At 36.7% G+C, this 19374-nt stretch overlaps 2 protein-coding genes and 1 long non-coding RNA gene across 4 annotated transcripts in view; 1 reads left to right on the top strand and 2 right to left on the bottom strand.

The window, feature by feature from the left end:
- LOC138129109 (ATP-dependent translocase ABCB1-like) overlaps positions 1-19374 on the top strand; it is a 221076-nt gene that overhangs the window by 112092 nt on the left and 89610 nt on the right. The window lies entirely within an intron of this gene.
- Positions 1-19374, bottom strand: part of LOC138129114 (uncharacterized) — an 82278-nt gene that overhangs the window by 9253 nt on the left and 53651 nt on the right. The window lies entirely within an intron of this gene.
- Positions 9526-10631, bottom strand: LOC138129874 (uncharacterized). The gene is made up of 3 exons (XR_011159413.1): positions 10033-10631; positions 9829-9969; positions 9526-9765 (listed from the first exon to the last, which is right to left on the bottom strand). It is a non-coding gene; the product is annotated as an uncharacterized lncRNA (long non-coding RNA).

The following is a 19374-nucleotide window of genomic DNA, read 5'->3' as shown; positions in this document are numbered from 1 at the left end:
AAGTTAAACAACAACACCTTGAATCAAGGAGTTTTTTAACCAAATATTTCTCTGAATCATTGCTTATTTCCCAGCTGGTTTCACCTCTCTCTTCAACTAATAAATTACAACTTCTTGCAGACTGGTGCGTTTTAAATATCTTTTGATGATAAATAGTATTTTTAACTAATTTTTGCTTGTCTACCCACGCTGGATATCAAATGTCGAAAGTATTGTGTTTTAGTGCTCTGTTCTGTATTACTAAGTGATAAGAGTGTTAAAAGAGGCATTTTCCTATAAAATATAATTATTTTTTTTTACTTTTAACACTTTTATCACTTAGTAATACAGAACAGAGCACTAAAACACAATATTTTCAAAATTTGATGCCAACTAACTAGTAAATATCAGTATTATCAAGCTCAAGGAAGTTAGGATCGTTAAATTTGGAAGACATCATTGACATCAGGTATCGTGAAAACTTAAACTAATAAATGACTTTTACTTATCAACTCGTATTCAAGCAAAAATTAGTTAAAACTATTCAGAATATTTTTTCACTGTAGACCAGTGTTTTCGATGAATTTGATTGCCACGCTCTATCAATGTGCCAAGCACAAAAAAGACGAATAGTAACAGGTCTCATGATTCGAATCCAGGGAATATAAAAAGTTTCCGTAATATTTGACATAAAAGTTCTTGCTGTAATATTACCCACTTTGTGCCGAATGCTTTTAAAAACTCCTCATAAATATGTGTGTCTTTTTTGTTAGAGAACATAAACGCAACGGGGAATCCCTGCCCAAATTCATCTATCACCATGATGGTGGTTAACTCGAAGTCATAATTGTAAGTCCGTATGTTCCATCTATACATATAACATTGTTACCAAATTTCATGAGCATCATCTGTTGAAATTTATTCATTACTACTAGGCAAAAAGAATTTTAGCACAAAATATTAGAAGTTTCACCCTGTCTCTTGTAAAATATTATTGGATTTTCATCTCGGGACATGGCTTCACATTCTTGTACCCAAAGATCCAAAGATATGGCATCATTACTATGCCTTTTCCCATCTCTTATTTCAATATTATAGCTTCACTTGATATTGTCAACATCTTTGCAGGTTAACAAATCTCTTCGTTTTAAGGAGTCTTCGATTTTATCTCGCGTTGAGTCAATAATTCTATAACATATAAAAAAGTTATTAGTATTACAATACATAAGTGTTAATTATAGAATTCTCACGTTGTTTTAGTTACACCACTCACTGATTTTGGGGCTATTACGAGGGTTGTTTGATAATTAGTGAGCCTGATCTAGTTACAACCGTTTGACGAAATTTATTTTCATGGCAACGCATAGGCAATTGTTTTCTAACAACAAGCGTGTAGTTGCGTCAAAATTGTGACAATAGTTTTCGAATAAGAAATTAATAAGTGGTGCGATGTCAGGAGAATCAAGTACAGTTCTCAAAATCGAATACCGAGCCGTAATTAAATACCTTGTGAAGAAAGGGAAAAAGGCCAAAGAAATTTTTGAGGATCTCGCCGAGACATATCTCAACTTTTCTCCTTCTTATGCCACGGTTAAACGTTGGACTCGTCTTTTTCAACAAGGACGGGAATCGATCGAAGATGATCCTCACCCGGGAAGGCCACAGACTGTAGTGACTGAAGAAAATGTCAAAAAAGTGGAGAATCTAATTCTGCAGGATCGTCGAATTCGGGTTCGGCAGATAGCTGACGAATTAAAGATTAGCACAGAACGGATTCATGAAATCATCCACAATTATTTGCACATGTCTAAGGTATGCGCACGTTGGGTGCCCAAAATGCTTACTCCGTTTGACAAACAACGACGTGTTCAATGTTCGCGGCAATTTCTCGACTTAAGCGCTAATGATTTTCATGGAATTTTACACCGCATAATAACCGTCGACGAAACGTGGATTTACGAATATGATCCGGAATCAAAAATGGAATCGATGCAATGGGTAAAAACAGGAGAAAACGCGCCGCGGAAATTTAAACGCCAGAGGGTGCAAACCAAACTGATGGCTACCATTTTTTGGGATGCTGAGGGAATTTTGCTGATCGACTACTTGCCAAAAGGAAGCACAATGAATGCAATTTATTATGCCAGTTTAATCTCGAAAGTTCGATCTATTGTTTTGGAAAAACGTCGAGGTAAACTTAGCCGCGGAATTTTGCTGTTGCAAGACAATGCCCCTTGTCATACGGCTAAAGTTTCAAAGCAAGCTGTGGTTGATGCCGGGTTCGAAAAAATTGAACATCCTCCTTATAGTCCGGACCTGGCTCCCAGTGATTACTACCTGTTCCCAAGTTTGAAAAAAGAGCTTCGTGGAAAAAAATTTTGGTCCGAAGAAGAGATGATGTCCGCTGTAAACGATCATTTTGCAGCAAAATCTTCAGATTATTTTTTAACTGGTCTACAGTTATTATATAGTCGATCTGAGAAGTGTATTGCAGTCTCAGGAGATTATATCGAAAAATAAAAATTTCTTTTTGGATAAAAACTATTTGCTTATACCTTAGGCGCAATTATTATCAAACTCCCCTCGTATGTCTCTATCTTCCTTAGAAATCCTCAAATGTTGCAAATCGAGATTGTGACCATAATGTTTTTTTTTTTGTAAACGGACGAAAAACTGATGCCAAGAAGCGATCCCTGCGGGTTCCCGCACGTGACGTCCATTTCTTACCCTTCTCCCAGGAGCAGTTTCCGGTCTTGCAAGTATCTCATTATCACCGTCGTAATGTAGGGTGAAATGTTCCTCTTCTCGAGTTCCTTGATTATTAACCTCCAGTTCGTGGTGTTGAACATCTACCATGGTCAGCAGACAGTATTCTTTTAATCCTCTCTTCCCGCAGGTTCCCGTGTTCGCTGCCCCAGCCAGTTGTTTCACCCTCATCATGGCGTCCACGGTGCTTTTTCCTTCCCTGAAGCTTTACTGCTCCTCTGGCCATCCTCCTTTCGCAATCGTGTTTATGAGACAAATGGGCCTATAGGCAGCTTCTTGAAGCTCTTGTTTCGGTTTGGGTATCAACACCAACCTCACCGCTTTTCATTCTGCTGGGAATTTGCCTCTCCGTAGGAGCCCGTTCATGATCTCCAGCGTCCTCCCCGGGTAGATACAATTCGCTTCATAATCCTTGATTAAAGAAGGAAGTTCCAAAAAATTGACCACATCATTAGGGTTTACACCAGCAGCTTCACCAGCTTTTAAATGAAACTATTACACGCTCGGGGTTATAGTGGAAATGGCTTATAACTCACCTTTTGACAGGGCTTTAAATCTGCGCTCAATAGGGGACAATTCATTAATCACCACGATTGAAATGCCACGTCGTTCCTTTTGATATCTTTTTATTTAAAAAATCTAACGACAGCTATGTCTGCAACCTCTGGAAAAACGAATGTATCTTTTTTTCCCTTGTATGATCGCATACAATGAACTTCATATTCATCTAAAGCAAACTTTTTCACACATGCAGGAAAGTTTCTAATAGTTTTTTTCTTGGAATTCCCATCATAGGAAAATTCTACAACTACATAGGGCCCAATTTTGATTTGATTGGGTCAGGTTTTTGGTTTTCATTATCAGTTTTTTTTTTCAGGCAGTAGTTCAGTTTCCTTTTCATCATTATCCTCTGTGTCCTCATTTTCGAATTCGCTTTCTAAGATCATCTCCGTTTCGGATTCAGAGCTTGTTGATGAAGAAAACGAATACCTCCTCTTAGAAGTGATATACTTTTTTGTACTTTTCTTTGAGACCGTAGTCTTGTTTTTTATTGCAGTTTTTTGTTCAAGAATACGTAACGCCTTCTTAGATGTTAAAATATCCCCTACATTATCAGACAATCCTTTTCTTTTCTGTGTTTCTGGAGCTTTTTTTCTTAAAATTCTCAGTCAATTTCAGTCTTATAAAATTTTCAAAGTCATGGGATCTCGGTTCTCGCTGTATAATGAATTGATTGATGAGTTGATTCTTGTATACTATTGCAATTTGTCAAAGTTATTAGTTATTAAACTTTTATCGTAAATGACTAATTTGTTTATTTTTTTTTTAAACTTCCATGTGTATCTTAAGTTTTCCGAACTGTAAGAAATGTTTTCTAATTGCCTTTCTTGCACACCCATATCAATAGTAGCTGGGCTGATGGGAACAGATAATTTGAAAAGAATCTAGATATAGATAAAGATAATCAAGCATGAATCTATCTAAATACAGATGATAGCTAAACTTCCTATTTTTTATCTAGATACAGATAACAGTGAAGGGTTTTTCTGCTTCAGATAAATTTTGGAAACCTATTTCAAAAAAACGCTGTTATGAAAAAATAAATTATTTATTTGGATGGAGTCTGTTAATGTTAACAATATTTCAAACATTTTGTCACCCAGGTATCGACCCACGACCGTTTTTATTTTTATTTTAGATACGGAAAATACGTGGAACGTGCACATCGAACAGAATGAGTGACGTCCAGTGACTTCTGCCAGTGCTGCTATTCTTAAAAATATTCAATAGGATATTTGAAATTTACCGCTCTTACCGAATCGCTTGTGTGTTAAATTCTACATTACTATGTAGAAAGATTTATTAATTTTATCTACTATCTGCACGATTTATCTGTTCGTCTGTTCAGATTTTTATCTAGATACGGATAAATCATAGACAGTTTACAAATTATATAGATAACCGATAATAGATAAAGATTTTTATTTGTTCCGCACTTGTAAACGTAAGTTTTCTAAGCCACTGTATTCGCCTTGAAAATGTCTGTTAGTAGCTAGCCTGTAAAATTTTTACTGGCTAGCCAGTAGAATTTTACACTCGTGCTCATATGAGTGTCGTGCGTTTCCAAAGCAATACGTGTAAAGCTGATACGATTTTTTGCAAATATTGGAATTTTTAATACATAGTTTGTATAACTATTTACAAGTGTGGGACAAATAAAATATTCAACAATACACGCAAGGTAACGGGTTTCACTGGCTCCAGAAGGTGACTGGCTCGCCTTCGGCTCTCCAGTCATATCTTTCTGTCGCCAGTAAAAACCCTTTTACCGTGCTAATAATGTTAAATACTATTACCGTCTGCTGCGGTTGAGTGTCGTAAAAACTGGAAAAAACTAATCGGGCAACTAAGCCATATTCGCACTATATTTCTGGCCGTACTTTACCGCAACCGCTACAGCAACTGCTGCGAATTTGAAATCATCAAAAACAATTAACGGATGGCCCCGTTCACTGAGTTGAAGTTCCATGATACTTCTTCAAACTGTAGAGAAATACTAAACTTATTTGACATTGTTATGATCTTTTCTAAGCACCCCCCCTCTAATGTTTTTCTCTAATGGACGTGTTTGTATGATAACAAGTAAGTACCTGACCTAAGATTAGGATTAGCGAACTCCTAAGGTAAAGGGATTGACGCAGCTCCGATGCGCCCAAATAAACATTTGGAAAAAAATGCAATGTGTCCACTTTGCCCCAATATCTGGTGTAAAGTGGTCACACAAATTTTAATAAGAGTTTAATAACAATTTTATAGAAAATTTTACAGGAAATTATAAATCTTGAATAAAGGCAATTTATTGTCGCAAGTATAGTCATCATAGTTTTCCTCGACTCCTGCATATTGTTCATGGGACTACTGAAGACATTGAATGCACCGCACCCATCCTTCTCCACTTCTTGATCGGAGATAGGTGTCTCTACAGAATAGGCATTGTGCATCTGTGTCGCTTTCTGTATCTCCACTTTCATCGAGTGATCGTTCGTTCGAGTTTTTTAGATTTCTTGAGACTTTCAGTTTTTTTCTTGGAGTTTTTCTATTTGAGTTTGAAACACATTTTTGCACGTTTGTTTAAGTGTTTTTTGATCTTGGCTGTTCCCCTCTTTCTTTTTTAAACTCTAATATGAGTGCTTTTGGGAATAGGATTGATGCCTTTAGGACTAACGAGAAACCCACTACGCGTGCCACCACTGCAAGAATAAATGGCTGAGAAGTTACAGCACAAATTGAAAATGGGAGCTTGAAGAGGACTGAGGGGATCTTGCCGATTTGAAAACATCAACGTGAAGCTAGGTTGAGATTCAATCTCAGTCGAGATTTCAGTAGATTCACCCTATATTTTTTGTTGTGAATTTTGCATCAATGGTTGATCTGTAACTTCTGAGACCGCAAAATCTGCATCCGTCGGGGTTGTAAGGATAGATTCCACATTTTTTGAACCCATTAATATTCGGGTACAAATTAAACGCAAGCTAAGTGAATGGAATGCACGACAAATTTGTTCGATTCGTACTTGCAGTTGTACGATAATTTATTAAACGCTAGATAAAATATTCATTTATCCATAAAAAAAAGAAATGCTAGATAAAAAAGAGTAAACGCACGATAAAAAAAAGAATTGCTAGATAAAAATACGAATTGCTAGTTTAAACAAAATTACGCTAGATAAAAAAAGGGAACGCTTGGTGAACAAATCAATCTCTAGATAAAAAAAATTAACGCTCGGTAAAAAAAGAAAACGCTACGTAAATAAAGTAAAGTAGTGGTTTGAAAACGAAGGGCACGATAAAAAAAAAGTCACTAGGTAAAAAGATTAAACACAAAGGAATGTAAACTAACGCAGTTTAATTAATTTAAGCATATAAAGAAAACAAAATTGTCATTCTGATTATTATCACTGATCTATAAAATCTCCGAATAAATAATGAGAACGAAATCATCATTCTGATTGTCACTGATTTATAAAATGAAAATATAAAAAAAGAGAAAAATGTCTGACGTGCATTGATGCTGTCAAAATGGATTGCAGAATGGAATAATTTTTACCCTAGAAAATGGTAATAGGATTATTTGTAATAGTATACAATGTATGAAAAAATCCTTACCGTTTACTGTATTATTAAGGCTTTTTTTGCCTTAGCCGGACGTCCCCTACCCCTCTTTGCACCAATAGGGATCGCTTTAGCTTCTGGGGGTGGTACAGCAATTTTCGTCCGTATAGCCAACCCAACAACATGCTTACAAATTCTTTTTTTGAAATACGCAGGACAGTCGCATTTCTCTATCCATTTCTCTTTGTCAGTTGATAAGGTGGTGGTCCAAATATTGAACATCGCTACTTTATATTCATTAAAGGAGTTGAACTTCATTTCTTTATTTATTTCCATATCATTGTCAGTAAAATCACGTTTGTCTTTTGCAGGACTGTAAAATATGTGGCAATCTTGCTTAAACGCATTCTGAATGGCAGGGGAAGCATCACAAACTATCGTATTTGGGCAAATTTGGTTATTGAACCCTTTTGCAGTTCCTAACTTCAATGCTTCAAACAGAAAAACAAAATCTGCAGTTTGCTCATGCGAGCATATGCACAACCCAAATGGATGAAATTGTCTAATTTTATCTATTGTACCTACTACCAATACAGGATAACCCTGCCAAATCAGTTTGTAGTTTTCGACGAAACAAAGAAACGAAAATATGACGGTTCATCGTACTTTATTTCATATGAGACAATAAAGCCCTTATTATCATCTTCGGGGACTGTACAGTGGTCTATTAGAAACCGTTGTAATTCTCCAAGACTCACAGTGTGGGATCAAAATTTTTGTTTTCTTAACAAACTCAAATAATTTTTCAAATCTGTCATATTTGGTAACTCCAGTTCCTTTTCTTGCAAGAGTTCCAATATTTTTTTAGGTTTCAGTTTAAATAAAACTTTAATCTTATTTCTTACAGTTTCACTAATTTTTTTCTTAGACTTTGTGGGTATTTTGTCACAGGTATGTGGAAGACTGGATCGATACAGGATTATCTCCGTGTTATGGCACGGATAATTCAAGTAAACACCAGATTGGCACTGTTCTCCTCTAAACTTGACTCTGTTACAGCGACAATTTAATTCATAAATAAAAAATCTCATAAGGCGCTGTGATTTTGTCACTTTGACAACGGATAAAAGTTTGCCCTAACTTTTATCCGGCAAAAACACTCGGGTAACTTATACCTTTAGTTGCTAGGCATCTAATACCTTTAATACCAAATAAAAAAAATAAATTTGCATTGTTCATTCATTAAATTGTCTCGCCGAATTACACTCGAGGTTTCATTTAGTCAGGAAAAATATTTATTTGCAACTCAAACTAATTGCTTGACAATTAGACTCGAAAAATTGGCACGATAAAATCAACTCCGGCCTACGGCCGTCGTGCTTTTATCGTACCAATTTTTCTCGTCTAATTGCTAAGCAATACATTTCGTTGCAAAAAATATTTATCCGACTAAATGAAACCTCTTGTGTAATTACAGTCGACAATTTAATTCATGTATAAAAAATCTCATAAGGCGCTGTGATTTTGTCACTTTGACAGCGGATAAAAGTTTGCCCTAACTTTTATCCGGCAAAAACACTCAGGTAACTTATACCTTTAGTTGCTAGGCATCTAATACCTTTAATACCAAATAAAAAAAATAAATTTGCATTGTTCATTCATTAAATTGTCTCGCCGAATTACACTCGAGGTTTCATTTAGTCAGGAAAAATATTTATTTGCAACTCAAACTAATTGCTTGACAATTAGACTCGAAAAATTGGCACGATAAAATCAACTCCGGCCTACGGCCGTCGTGCTTTTATCGTACCAATTTTTCTCGTCTAATTGCTAAGCAATACATTTCGTTGCAAAAAATATTTATCCGACTAAATGAAACCTCTTGTGTAATTACAGTCGACAATTTCATTCATGTATAAAAAATCTCATAAGGCGCTGTGATTTTGTCACTTTGACAGCGGATAAAAGTTTGCCCTAACTTTTATCCGGCAAAAACACTCAGGTAACTTATACCTTTAGTTGCTAGGCATCTAATACCTTTAATACCAAATAAAAAAATTAAATTTGTATTGTTCATTCATTAAATTGTCTCGCCGAATTACACTCGAGGTTTCATTTAGTCAGGAAAAATATTTATTTGCAACTCAAACTAATTGCTTGACAATTAGACTCGAAAAATTGACACGATAAAATCAACTCCGGCCTACGGCCGTCGTGCTTTTATCGTGCCAATTTTTCTCGTCTAATTGCTAAGCAATACGTTTTTGTTGCAAAAAATATTTATCCGACTAAATGAAACCTCTTGTGTAATTACAGTCGATAAATATTATCAATATTAACGTCTTTGTCCACATTTTTGTGATAGAGGCTCCATATTCCTTCAGATTTCACCGCTTGCTCAGCAAATTCTTTGCTGTTAAATACTTTTTCTTTTTTCCACTGTTTGTCCGTTTTTTTTCTTCGTTTTCGAGTAGAAGGTGCAATATTTGAATCTTCATCCGAACTACTAACATAGTCTGGTAACTTATCCAATGTTTGTTCTTTTCCAACACCCACAGAACTTACACCGACTTCACCTAGCTCCATTGTTACTAATATTAAGTCTAATTCACTTATTCTATAAATAATTTGTGTAGTAGGTACACTGTATGAAACGTGAGCAAATTTTTTTTTGCGCGATTGTACTCTATTTGGTTGTTTACCACGTCTGTTTCCAAGATGGTAAGCTCTGTTTACTCGTTGCTAACGATAAACTCGATGGTAAGTAATTTTTGGTGTTCTAGAACGGTAAGTAAAGTTTATTCAAAATTAATCGATTATTATAATAATTTTTATGTAGACAGAAGTTGAAGACAAGATGTTAGCACTTTCTGGAAACTCACACGGCTCTTGTAGTCGGCTTTCCTTGCTGCTGCAATGAAATAGCATTAGCAAACTTGCCGCGACATTGGCATTGTCAAAATTTTCATACCCCGCATTTTCCTTGTCTTCTGGATTACAAATTGAGATCGTTGGTTTCGAAAATTCTTCATTTATGTAGATGGAAGTTGAAGACAAGATGTTAGCACTTTCTGGAAACTTACACGGCTCTTGTAGTCGGCCTACCTTGCCGCTGCAATGAAACAATTTTAGTAACAGACTTACCGCGACATTAGAATTGTCAAAATGTTCATACCCCGGATTTTCCTTGTCTTCTTGATTTCATATTGAGTTCGCTGGTTTCGAAAATTCTTGATTTATGTAGACAGAAGTTGAAGACAAGATGTTAGCACTTTCTGGAAACTCACACGGCTCTTGTGGTCGGCATTCCTTGCCGCTGCAATGAAATAATATTAGCGAACTTGCCGCGACATTAGTATTATCAAAATTTTCATACCACAAATTTTCCTTGTCTTCTTAATTACACGTTGAGGTGGTTAGTTTCAAAAATTCTTTATTTGTGACGCACCCCACATTCAAAGTTTCTTCTACAATATCCACTTCGTTTTCGGAATCACTAATATCACTCATTTTACTGCTTGTTTTTCAACACAACTGGCGATATTTGCGCACAAAAACTGCAATGGCGGTAGTTGTTTGCAGATTGCCTTAGAAAGGCGATACAAAAATTGACATTGTGGCAACACGATGTGAAGGGCGTCGTATCGCATTGCATTCTAGTTAGGAATGTTTTGTAATAAATATTCAATCGCGCAAAAAATCTCATAAGCATGACGAACGTTAATGACAGTGTACGGATCTCAGACAATATTGGAGTCGTCGCAAGCTCCTCCTCCAAACAATTGTCTTCGATCCGTACATTGTCGTTACCGTTCTTTATACTTACTATACTATTAGGTTATGTAGCAAATTTGTCAAATTTATCGAGCACAATTTATCGGCCAAACATTATTTTTACCGTGCTAAACAGAACGAGATTTACCGAGCATTTATTCATTTTAGCGTGCAATAGTATATTTCAAACCAAGGTAAGAAAGTGGTTTCTTGCAGACCGCAGGCAAAGATTATAAACCGAGTCGTAGACGAGGTTTGTAAGTGCCTAAGGTCTGCAAGGACACTTTCTTAACAAGGTTTGAATACAATTTTTTTCCCTACCGGCACAACTTTGTTGAAAAAAGTCAAAAAAGATGGTTATATTCGTGATTAAAACGAAAATTTTGAGAATTGAATAGTAGGCTGTGTTATTTGTTTAATTAACTTGTCATCGCATTTGAAGATTTGAGGTTTGTTCGAAAATTTGATATAAACAGGGTAAAGTAATCTACCTACCTAGCTTATCTGTTTATTTTCCAGATTATATGATTGACCTACCAACTTACTTCATTGAATTGGCTTTCATTTATCAATAACTTATTTCACTTTTGACACTTTTGACATTTGTATTTTGGTACAGTTTTACCATAAACATTTCATGATTAACTTTCTTACCTTAGCGAGAAAGTTGAATTTTCTCACCTCAAATGAGGTATCCACAGCCTACATTTCTAACCGGTAGGGAGAAAAATTCATAAATACGGATCATCACATACTTGCATTTCCAATATTTTATAGAAGATTTAGAATATTTTACTTTGCAAACCCGTTTTAAATATCGAGCGCTTTATTCCAACCCTTAATATTCACCAAACAATTTTGAGATTTGGAATTGTGTAACCGTCCTTCCTGGGCTACTATATTTACGTAGAAACTTTTCAAAGCTACTAGCGTAAAACGTATTTAACGGAAACATAAATGATCTATGCAACGGTTGGAACTTGTGGCTGCAGTGTGGAGGCAGGGACAATATAGTAACGTTGTTCTCTCGTGCTCTTTCAATTACGGCATGGGTTTTTGTGTGAGTCATGTGACCTTCAAGGATTAAAAATACTGGGTCCTTGGCAGTATGCCTCGTCTGATTTATAAAATGTTTGAACCAGGAAAAAAATATTTCGAATTAGGTACATCTATCCTGCCTTATTGCAAGCAAATATTGTGCCAGGAGGAGCTCCGTCGATTAATTCTTGTTTCCTCCGCTGCCTTGGAAATGTCAGCATTGGAGGAACATAATTTCCTCCAGGGGACATGTATATAACTGCTGTGGACAATTGACCACCTTCAGCCGATGTTATACTATACTTCGTCCAGTGACAGATTGGGAAATTTTAAATTGTAGGCTTGTAACCCAACACTACAAAATACACTAGAATACATTAATTAGAGCATAATTTAAAGGCAAAAATGTTACTGCTTGAAAGATATATTTCAAATTTTACGTGCGCTAGGTACTACTTTCTCTACGTAGAATTTAGTGATTTTTATGTCAACCAATCTCTCGCTGGACAAACTATACCAACTTGTCGACGCCCCTTCTGTGCCAAAACTTTTGAAGATTTTGTTTGAACAGTAGTTACACCTGTTTCGTTCACATTAAATAACGGGTGTTTTTTTTTTTAATTTGGCGTCGAAGTAGGCGTTGAATTGTCGATTGTGAACGCACTATACAGGTTACGGATCACAGATCAGCTGTTAAATCTTACGCTTTTACACGAGTGGTGCGATCACAATCGACTCTCCAACGCCTACTTCGACGCCAAATTTAAAAAAAAAACACCCTTTATACGATGAGCCGGAAATTATGTTTATCCATTATAGACTTTAACAATTTAAAAAACTTTTCTACGTTGAGTTTATTAAAACCTTGGGCCATAGCAGCCGATGTTTCCTCTGGCTTTCTCAAGGAAAGTTCTGGATGGCGTTTGCGGAAACTAGTCTTCTCCATCTAAACCAAGTTCTTTATTAAACGGATGATTAATTTTATTTTTATCCGCCAAACTAAACGCCATATATCACGTGTCTTTCGTAGTCGAACCAAAAAAGGTTTCGTCCATCTTAAAAGTATATGGTCTACGAGTTCTTTTTCTTGATCCAGAGAAAAAACCGACCGCTTGGCGCCTAAAATTTTCTTATTTGAAACTGCATCCTTATTTTTGTTTAACACTTGTCTTCCAAGTGTAGCCCTAGGAATTGAAAAGTTCCTGCTTGCAGTCTTCTAAGCCATTCCATTTTCAACCGCTTCTATTGCCTTTAGCATATTATCTGCACTCCAGTTCTGTTGGGTCGACGATCTCTTGCGATTTCGAACCATTACTACACCTTTAAAAAATGAAAAACAAAATTTTAGACGATCCGGGGTAATGCGGACCCTATCCGGGGCACTGTGGACACACAGGGGCCCACATTGCCCCAATTTCGTTATCAAATTTTAAAAAGAAATGTATTTGGTTAGGCAACATTTATTACTTTAAATCTTAAGATAGGTTAATTGCAATAGCAAGTCATTTTCTACTTAACCATTTCAAAACTGTTACGTGCTACATTACAGAATCTACAAATAAAATAAGTTAGTACTTACATTAGATCAGACCTCGAAAAAAAACACTTATTTTAACAACTTCAGTTCAACACAGCACAACACTCGGAAACTTCTCAACACTGTAGCGACGTTTATTGGTAACATGTGAATACATAAATAAGATTCCTATTTTTACCTTTACATTGAATTTTGAAGGGTGATCACTCTGCCCCGGGGAGGCACTTTGCTCTAGTTTCCCCTACATTATTTTTTGTCATATCATTGTCTCTGTAAAATAAAATTATTACGAAGAAATGCTATGAGTAGGGCCCGGATTTTAGGCAAAATGGACTATTTTTATTTTTTAAGGCACATGTATGAAACTTGTTTATAAATGATTTCTGGCTTAATTAGAGTAATTAGAGCCATATTTGATTCTGCCTATTCGGCCTAAAATGCCCTTTAAATACCTATTTTACTTTTTAACTGCCTGAACATGCCTAAAATGACCAAAAATCAATTTCATTTTCGCGATTTTTTCCCAATATTCGAATTCTGGGAAGTTTACGGTATTAAAAATGTAAAAGTGGTATAGTTTTCCCATTTATAATTTGGTTTTATGGCAGTGCAATTGTAATTATTAGGGGCTGGAGTTGCGGTTTTGGCAATAGACGTGAAGATATTGATGCCTAGTCAGACAACAGACAACGGACCTTCTTTTACAGTCCTAGGATTTATGGCGGTAGTTGCCTATTGTCGGGGTATTTAACTCCCTGACAACAGGGCTGGTAGTAAAACCAAATTATAAATGGGAAAACTATACCTCAATAAAATTTACAATGCTTTATGATTTTGAAATTTAAGGAGATGTAATTATTGAAATGTACAAAGTGCAGTACAATAGAGGAATTACTTTTTCGCTTTTACGGTTGGGACCATGGTGTCAGCGGTAAATACTCCGACAATACCTAAGTACGACAAACCATTAGACTGGACTGGCATAAATTACAGTTTATCTGTTTGCCTCTGTTCGAAGGGGTGCAGGTATACACAGTCTAATGGTTTGTGATACTTAGATATTGTTAGAAGCTTTAACGTTTATACAATGGTCCCTGCCATAAAAACTAAAATTAGAGATTTAGAGATGAAGATGTGTCGGAACATGAAACCAAAATGGAAGAAATTAATTACAAATTTGCGCCCATTACCTCTTGCGAGGTAGAAAGAAGTTTCTCAAAATATAAGTCCATTTTGGTGGATAACGGACAATGTTTTAAAATAGAAAATTTAGAGCAATATACTGTATGCAATGTAAATACGAGTATATAACTAACAAACGTGTAGGTAGATATATTAATTAAATTAATAAGGAATAATTAGTAAATATCTTGTTGGGTGTACTTAAAACTTTAAAAACCCATTTTTTAATTTAATTAACCACAACTTTAAGGACCTAATGTGACTTATTTTCAGTTTTTAAGGGACTATTTGCAGTAGTTTAAGGGACTATTTTAGGCACCTATTTCCGACTTTTTAATTGCCTAAAATCCGGGCCCTAGCTATGAGGGATGTATGTTTTGTAGGAGTGAATACTCTGTTGTAGGGTGTTGAAAAAAATTGCGTGGTGTAAGTTATATTTGGGGTTGTGAACAGGAAGCTTACGGTTAACCTAATTTTATAAAGAGAATAATAGAATGCTATTAATAAGTAAATAACAGAAGTAAATAACTAATAGTTTATTCAGTTGAGTCGACTATTTCCAAAACCGGGTATATCCTTCGACACTAAATGTTCAGGAAAGCCAAAAACCTGTATTGAAAAATAGACAAAAAATTGTGTACTTACCTGAGGGAAGTGGCAATAAACAATTACTAAAGACCTAAGTTCTATTTGCAAAAAACTTTGTAATTGCCCGGTTTTGGAAGTAAACATAGAATTTACCCGCTTTTGTAACTCACTCAACGTTCACAATGGAAATATTTTTGCCATTTTGAATTGAAATGAGATTATATTGAAATACAAACAAATTATAAACAAAATAAACAAGCAAACATCAATTTAATGAAAACATTTCCACACAACTGCTTCATCACTGGAAGAATATGCACTTGCCACATCTTCCTCCTCTTCAAGGTTATCTTCGTCATCTACTATATCCGGAAGTCTTTCAAATAAACCCTTATAGTAACGCAAACTAAATTTTTCACTTTTTTCCTTCCAATCAGCACCAAAATGCTTTGTAAGCAATTTATTAACATTAACCAATTTCTTAGGTTTAACTGTCACTGAATTAAATGGGATTACCTGAGGATTGATTTGTGAAATACGTTTTCCTTTCCTGCAAATTCGTCCTTTATTGGTGACGTCATGTTTATAGTTTGGTTCTTCTCTAACCATGATATTTTGATTATTTGTGGTTCACGTCAAAATAAACAACCTTTAAGTTCAACCTAAGTGCCGTATTGCAGACTCCTATCTTAGTCCTACACAGCACTTATTTCGTCTCGCCCTGTCGTTTCCCACCCTGCACTGTGTTACAGACTCATTTCCTAGTCCTCTCCAGTACATTGTCTTTGCCATCGGTCATTGCCTGTTCGTCGGCCCAGGTTCGGCTGTCTGCCTCCCCTGCTTTTTTTTGCCCGAACGCCCTCTCTTGGTTCCGTTGCGGGAATCTTATCATTTTCCTCTCTTAAACAATTCTTTGTCCTCGTCGTAGCTTAGGTCAGTTGTTCTGTTTCGGGCAGCTTTCTGCTCCCCTAATTGTTTAGGTGCCTAGCTCACCCGAACGAAGGTTCGGCCACCCCTGTCCATCTTTGCGGGGACCTCATCCGATGAACGAAGCAGATGCGGAACAACAACGATAAACATTGTTCCGGTGACACCGCGGGAGGTCTGGGCGGGCTGCCCACTCACGAACTTGGATACTCCGCCGTGGCTAATGTCGGGTGGTGAGTCGACAGGTTCTGTCACCAATTTGGACGTACCATCAGAAATTTTGAAGCTCATATTATGCATTGCTGTGTGAAAAGCAAATGTGGCCTCTGGTCGCAATAAGGAAGTCATCTTGAATAGGACCTTAAAAAAAATGTAATAGACGAAGAGCTGGCGACAGCCATTACACCAGCCTTCTGTTTCGCGCACTTTATCATTTATAGTCCGCTTGCCCACCGTGTGCATTAGAAAATGCTGAGAAATATTGCTGGCACTTCACTCTGTTATCACGAACACAAGATCTGCTTTCAGTTTCCTTTATTTTCTTTTTTCCACACTTCTTCGCCTCACTATGTTTGTAGAAGACGTTAAGATGGCTGCAACTTGTTTGCTTCGTTGTATGATGAAATATTTGTGAACAACTAGGCAAATTACCTTTTGGTTCTAATTCCTCTTCCATTTCGGAGTCAATTCTAGCTTCTACGTGAGTATTTGTTTCAGTTGTTTGTGCAGTATTAGGCACATTTTATTTATCACATATAAAAGCATCTTGATTTTGTTTTCATTTTCAGCGGCCAGCACAGAAGAATGAAAATTTATTTCGTAACAATTCATAAGGAGTGAGGACTAACCCCAACTTTTGACGACTTTCCTGTCCTATTTAGGATGTAAATTGCTGAGGTCACTAGCTCTGCCCATATCGCATCTAGAAATTCAACTTCACTGTTCGAGTATTTGAAGGTCCTTGCCGTCTCAACTATAGTGCGATTTTCGAGTTTACTGCCGCCATTCTCCTCGGGCGTGTTTGGTGCTGTCAGTCTCTCCGAAATTCCGTTCTCTGATAAAATACGTTTGACCTCTTCACAGTCAAATTCTGCTCCGTTGTCACTAAGTAGCTCTTGAATGTTGTGTCCGAGTGTCTTCGCGTGTGCTAAAACTGTTTTAACACTACTTTAACATCTGATTTTTGTTTCATCACAAAGCTATAGCGAAACTTCGTGTAACTATCTTTGAATACAACTAGAAATCGCTTTTTGCTGGATGATTCACAAAATGGTCCTACAACATCAGTTGAAAACAGTTATCCTGGTTTCGTTGTCTTTACTCTGGTGCCAAAAGGTAATCGATGTGCTTTGCCAAAAACACAGGGCTCACAAATGTCTCTTACTAGCTTCACGTCGATACCCAACTCACTCTTAAGCATCTATCTTACGTGTTTCTTGTCTTGATGACCCCATCTCTCATGGTACAACTGTAGTGTCGAATTGTTTGCTTTTGCAATGCTGACCCTCTCTTCTTTCCCTGGTATGACCGGTTCGATGGCTGCCTTGTACAGTGTTCCACCTTTGACACGACACCCGCGCAGCATCGTTTTTCCATTAACTTTTAAATAGCACTCAGTCGCTGTTGAAAGGAATCTGCTGTTTTCATTTCTGTCTTGAGCTGCTAGAACAGAAAATAAATTTTTCGACATCTCTTGGAACAAGCCAGACATCGTTCAAAGTCATCTTCAGAGAATTAGATTCAGTAAAGGACCAGATCTAAGTAGTTCCTTTCCCGATGACCTTGAGATCTTCTTAACCGGCTGCCTTAATGACGCAAGGGCTCTGAAACTCTTGGAACTCAATGAACAGGTCCGGACAATTTGTTACGTGCTTCGTGGCTCCACTATCAATCCACCATCCTGATGAATTCGTTTCCACTTAAAGAATATCTTCACTGATGACATACAGAGCTATGTTTGTATCCAGGGAGTTGCTCTGTGGGGCGTTCTTCTGCGGTCGTCCGTCAGCAATCCACTTGTGACACGTTTTCACACAATGTCCCTTCTTCTTGCAATAATTGCAGATGTCATCCTCTTTGGACTTTTTCGAGTTCATCTTTTCGCTTTTCAGGAAAAAGGCATCTCCGGTGGTGCCCTCTGAGGTCTTTCTAAAGTTTCTTTCATACATGCACAAATGGGTGATTAACTCTTCAAAAGTCTTTTCTTCGTTTTTCGACAATAGCCAATTGGATTTAAAATTTTCGAAGTCACCCGGTAGAATTTGCAAAACTTTGCAAACTAAAATTAAATCTGGAAGTGCATTCTCATTTTTGACTTTCAATCCGTTATCTAGCTCAAACCACAAATTTTTCAATTTTGCAACGGGGGTCGAAACATCCTCTCCGTTAATCCAACTGAACGTAAAAAACTCCGTACATATTTTGAACAGCTGATCTTTGGATGACGCCTCAAAATTCAACTTTAACGCTTCCCACGCTTCATGCGCTGTATCTTTATTCATTATCTTTTGATTAACTTCGTCAGTCACGGAACTAGTGATCATAGATTTTGCATAACTGTTTGCCTTACGAAAAAAATCGCTCTTCATCTTGTGCTCCTTGACAACATTGTCTGCAGCGCCAACTTGCAATGGCTCAGGTTTCACTAACCTCCCATCAATGGCACCTTGAGCTCCTTCGTGATAATCCAACAAGTCACGTATTTTCCTTTTCCAAATCGGCCAATCTGTGTCACCAACCAGGGGTTTTATGTGTTTCGCCAGCTCCATCTTCGAAAAGCTAAGACTGGGAGACTCCCAAAAGACACTCTCGACGTGATTCACGAGAAAACAACAACGTGTTCTTTTCCACGCACTTTTCTTTACTTTAGTGACCCGCGTACGCTGGTCCCATAACCTATTGAGGTTTTTGTCTTAATGAAAACAATATTTCGTGTTCTTTATTAATCACTCCTTAATATTTTTTGAGGAAACCGATTACATTTATAGTTTTTACTGACAAGCTCAAAAAAACAAACTTATTATTCGAGAGACGCAGCTCTCAGCCATCTTTATATTTTCTGACGCACACACTAGTATTCCATGACCAAATTCATTAAACTATATTATTTTAACATAAATAAGCCTAACGTTAAATTTACAAAAATAAATTATTTGGCATCATGACGTATGGTAATTTGTGATGAAATCAATTTTGTTGTCAAAATATAAATTATTTATTTTTAAAAACTATACAACACAGCAAAACTAACTAGGAATGGTATATTCGGAAAATTTAAGATTTTATCAGTGCTCCATGCTCATCGAGAACTTTGACCAAGTGACGTGGCATTGGACAAACATAATGTTCTGAAATACTCCTAAGGGAGGCTGTTCCATGCATCGTGTTTTTCAGTTAAAATGTCACCTCTGTTCTGAGGTGTTACTCGCCGTTTTTGCAAAATCTTTGCCAATCTACCCCACTGCCGTGCAT

This window comes from Tenebrio molitor, chromosome 4 (genome assembly GCF_963966145.1).
Source record: "Tenebrio molitor chromosome 4, icTenMoli1.1, whole genome shotgun sequence".
NCBI classification, from domain to species: domain Eukaryota; kingdom Metazoa; phylum Arthropoda; class Insecta; order Coleoptera; family Tenebrionidae; genus Tenebrio; species Tenebrio molitor.
The sequence above is the reverse complement of the archived record's forward strand: the minus strand, read 5'-3'. Positions and strand labels throughout refer to the sequence as shown.